This window comes from Pteropus medius, unplaced genomic scaffold (assembly GCF_902729225.1).
Source record: "Pteropus medius unplaced genomic scaffold, Ma_sr-lr_union100, whole genome shotgun sequence".
In the NCBI taxonomy this organism is placed as follows: domain Eukaryota; kingdom Metazoa; phylum Chordata; class Mammalia; order Chiroptera; family Pteropodidae; genus Pteropus; species Pteropus medius.
Window position 1 is genome coordinate 5,825,237 of NW_024352947.1, and position 5,197 is coordinate 5,830,433.

The following is a 5,197-nucleotide window of genomic DNA, read 5'->3' on the forward strand; positions in this document are numbered from 1 at the left end:
TGTGAATAATGCTGCTATGAACATCGGTGTGCAAATATCTTTTTGAATATGGGTTTTCAAGTCTTTGTGGTAAATAGCCAGTAGATGGATGGCTGAATTATATGGGAGACTAATTTCTAGTTTTTTGAGGAAACTTCATACTCTTTTCCATAGTGGCTGTACCAAGTTGCAGACCCACCAGCAGTGTGTGAGTGTTTTTATTTCTCTTCAAGCTCTCCAAACTCTGATATTATTCTCTTGTTGATTATAGCTATTCTCAGAGGTTTGCGATGGTATCTCATTGTGGTTTTGATTTTCATTTCCCTAATAGCTAGGGATGTTGTGCATCTTTTATATATTTGTTGGCCATTTATATGTCCTGGGGGAGTAGTGTCTGTTCAGATCCTCTCCCCGTGTTTGGATTCGATCATTTATTCTTTTGTTGTTATTGAGTCATATGAGATCTTTGTGTATTTTAGATATTAGTCCCTTATCAGAAGCATTGCTTGCAAATATGTTTTCCCATTTGGATACTTGTCTCTTCACCTTATTTACGGTTTCTTTTGCTGAGCAGAAGCTTTTTAGTTTAATGTAGTCCCATTCATTTATTTTTGCTTTTATTTCCCTTGCCTTGGAGATCAAATTCATAAAATCCTCTTTCAGTATAAGGGCCTTGGGTTTAGTTCCTATGTTTTCTTCTATTCATGTTATTGTTTCAGGTCTTATATTCAGGTAGGTCCTTCATCCATTTTGAGTTAACTATGGTGTGTGGTATAGATAGGATTCTAGTGTCATTCTTTTGCAGGTGGCTTTCCATATTTCCCAGCAGCATTTATCAAAGTGGTTTTCCTTTCTCCACTGTATGTTTTTGGCTTTTTTTTGCTGGAAATTATTTGCCCATAGAAATATGGGTTTATTTCTGGGTTCTTGATTTTGTTCCGCTTGTCTGTGTGTCTCTTTTTCTGCCAGTACCATGCTGTTTTGATTATGAGCGCTTTGTAGGATAATTTAAAGTCAGGCAAAATGACGCCTCCAGCGTCATTTTGTTTTTTCATCTCTGGATGGCTTTGGTTAATCAGGGTTTATGTGGTGCCATGCAAATCTGTGCCTAGAATGCAGGAGTAGGTATTAACACAGTGGCAGCTTTTCTGTAGTTTGTAGTAGTGGCATACTAACAGCTTTCTTATACAGTCTTTCTTCTTTGCAAAAGACAACAAAAAGCCACATTTGTCGTGTGTAGTGTCAAGGGTAATTTGAAGAGGAATCATTCTGTTGACTATGTGCTTTGAATTTGCGTCCTTAGAAGCACCGTTCCACACGAACTCTGTATACATTGTAAGGCATGTAGAAATTGAAACTATGTGCAAAGATGTTTATTGGGACACTGACCAACTTTGGGAGCATTTAGGCTGGGATCCAGATATGCTTAGTTCAGAAGTTATATCATGCTGAGGAATAAAGTTTGAGGCAAAGTTTAAAAAGAGTCTCTTCCTCTCTGTAAGCTTCTGTTTAGAAATGCTTCTCCATACTCATCCTTTATGCTAAGTGATATACAGTTATTTTGAATGAGCTGCAGTATTGTTCTAAGAAGCGACTTGATATCTGTTGTTTCTGAAGCAAAATTGGAATCTTCCAACAACTGCAAAATGTGAAATAAATACTAGATACATGGCAGTTTTCATTGTGGAAATTCGTACAGAGAAGGTTCAGCTAGTCGTTTTTTGGAAGAGAGCGCATATGCTGTAAAGACTTTAGACTGCATCGATTAACAATAAGGTATGGTGTTTCAATACTTCGGTTCACATTGTGTTTTAAGAGATAGAAATACCATAATCTTTAGACTAATTATGCAACGCATACAAAGGAAACTAGTAGTTGAATGCCTGATTTCTGTATCCAGAAGTGCAGTCAAAGATTTAGTGCTATATTGGTATATGATGTGAAAGAACTCGGCACTTTAACAATGTACAGAAAAGAATTTCAGCTATTGCTTCTAATTCAGGTTATACATTTTCATTTGACAAATTCTTAACTGCATTATTTTTGACATGACTGATGCTCTATCTCAGTCTGGCATAACTGTAGATCTGTTTGGACATGTCCTGATTTCAGTACCAAAGACCTGGTGGGAAACTGTCTTGACGTCCACACTCATGAGCTTACCGTGTGCCTAGAATGCATGAGCATGTAGTAATACAGTGGCAGCTTCTTTGTAGTTTTAGTAGCGGCACACTATCAGATTTCCTATACAGTGTATCTTCGCCAAGGAAAACAGAAAGCCACTGTTTGTGGCTTATAGTGTCTAAGGGTAATTTGAAGAGAAATCCCTCTGGTGAGGAGTGCTTGGAATCTGTGTTCTCAGAAGTGCCCTTCCATACACGAACACTAAATGTTTTGTAATGCAAGTGGACATTGAAACCCTCTTTTAATGATGTTTCAGAGGCACTGATCATCTGATGGAGCGTTTAGGTGAGGATGCAAATATGCTTACTTCAGAAGTTCGATCACTCTAACGAGTAATGTTTGAGGCAAAGGTCTGAAAAGAGCCACTTCAATTCTGTAAGTGTCTGTTCAGAAACGCTGCTCCATACTCATCCTTTATCCTAAGTGATATACAGGTATGTTGAATGGGCTGCAGTATTGTTCTAAGTAGTGACCTGATAACTTTTTCTAAAGCAAAGTTGGAATCTTCCAACAACTACAAAGTGTGAAATTAATGCTAGATACCTGGCAATTTTCATTGTGGAAATTCATATTAAACAGGTTCAGTAATCCGGTTTTTACAAGATGGTGTAAATGGTATATGCTGAAAAGACATTAGACTGCAGTGATTAACAATATGTTATTGTGTTTCAATACCTCGGTCCACATATTTCCATTAAGGGGAGATAGTAATACTACAAACATTAGAGAGTGTATGCAGCACATGCAAAGGAAATTGGTATTTGAATGCCTGATTTCTGTATCCAGAAGTGCAATCACCGATTTGGTGCTAGTATTGGTATATGTTGTGAAATAAATTGGCATTCTAATGATGTACAGAAAGAACTTGGAATTTTTGCTTGTAAGTCAGGTTATTTATTTTTTCTTTGAGCCAATTTCTAGTCCTGTTGTTTCTGACATGAGAGATGCTCAATCTCAGTGTAGATATGATTGACGTGTCCTATTTTCAGTACCATAGAGTTAGTGGGAAATTATTTGACATCCATGCTCTTGTTCTTGCCATCTGCCTATAATGCACGAGCAGGTAGCAATAGCGTGGCAGTTTGTATTAGCGGCAACCTAACAGCTTTCCTGTACAGTGTCTCTTGCCAAGGAAAACATAAAGATACTGTGTGTGCCATGCAGTTTCAAAGAGTAATTTATAGAGAAATCCCTTGGAATCTGTGTTCTCAGAAGCGCCGTTCCATACATGAACCCTAAATGTTTTATAATGCATGTGGAAATTGAAACCGTTTCCCAAAGATGTTTAGAGGGACAATGACCATCTTTTGGAGCATTTCTGCTGGGATCTAAATATGCTTAGTTTAGAGTTTAGATCACTCTGACGAATTTTGTTTGACGGAATGGCCTTGAAAAGAGCCACTTTCACACTCTAAGCTTCTGTTTAGACACCGTACTCCGTACTCATCCTTTATACTAATTGATATACAGATATTTTGAATGGTCTGCAGTCTTGTTCTAAAGAGTGACTTGAAAACTCTAGTTTCTGAAGCCAAGTTGGAATCTTCCAATAACTACAAAGTTTGTAATTAAAACTGGAAACATGGCAGTTTTCATTGTGGAAATTCCTATGAAGCGGGTTTAGGCATCCCTGTTTCGGAAAGAAGCGTACATACTGAAAAGATATTAGGCAGCACCAAAAACCAAAATGGTGTGGTGTTTCAATACTTCAGTTCATATGTTGCCATTATTAACAGACAGAAATACTATAAACTTAGAGAAATTATGCAGCACATGCATAGGAAACTCGTTTTTGATTGTCTTATTTCTGTAATCCAGAAGTGCTGTCAATGAATTGGTGTTGCTATTTGTGTGTGCTGTGAAGAAAGTTGGCACTCTTAAGAATGTACAGAAAAAAAATCGCAATTCTTGTCTTTAATTAGGCTAATACATTTTTGATTTGAGCAAGTTCTTAGCCACGTTGTTTTTGACATTAGTGATGCTCGATCTCAGTATGACATAACTATAGTTCTGTTTGGATGTGTCCTCTTTTCAGTACCAAAGCGCTGGTGGGAAACTGTCTTGACAACCATGCTCCTGAGCTTGCCATTCCCTAGATTGCATGAGCAGGTAATAATACACTGGTAGCTTCTTTGTAGATTGTAGTAGCGGCACACTACCAGCTTTGCTATACAGTCTGTCTTTGCCAAGGAAAACAGAGAGCCACTTTGTGTGGCGTGTAATGTCCAAGAGTAATTTGAAATGAAATCCCTCTGGTGAGAATGTGTTTGGAATCTTTGTTCTCAGAATTGCCATTCCATACAGGAATATTAAATGTTTTCTAAAGCATGTGGACATTAAAAATGTCTCCTAAAGATGTTTCAGAGGAACATTGACCATCTGATGGAGTGTCTACTAACGGATCCAAATATGCTTACTTCAGAACTTAGATAACTCTGACGAGTAATATTTGAGAGAAACAAAGGTTTAAAAAGAGCTGCTTCCTCTCTGTAAGCTTCAGTGTAGATATGCTGCTCCATACTCATTCTTTATGGTAAGTGATATACAGGTATTTTAAATGGGCTGGAGTATTGTTCTAAGAAGCGACTTGATAATGGTAGTTTCTGCAGCAAAGTTGGAATCCTCCAATAACTACAAAGTATGAAATTAATACTGGAAACCTGGCAGTTTTCATTGCGAAAATTTGTATGAATCAGGTCAGGCATCCGTTTCTTGGAAGAGAGCGTGTATGCTGGAAACACATTAGACTGCAGCAATTAACGACGTGGTATGGTGTTTCAATACTTCGGTTCACATGTTTCCTTTGAGAGGAGATATAAATACTATAAACTTTAGAGAACACATTCAGCACATGCGAAGGAAAATTGTTTTTGAATGCCTGACTTCTGTAACCAGAAGTGCAGTCAACGATTTGGTGCTAGTATTGGTATATGTTGTGAAATACGTTGGTGCTGTAACAATGTATAAAAAGAAATTGCAATTCTTGATTTTAATTCAGGTTATTCATTTTTTATTTGAGCCACTTTCTAGTCCC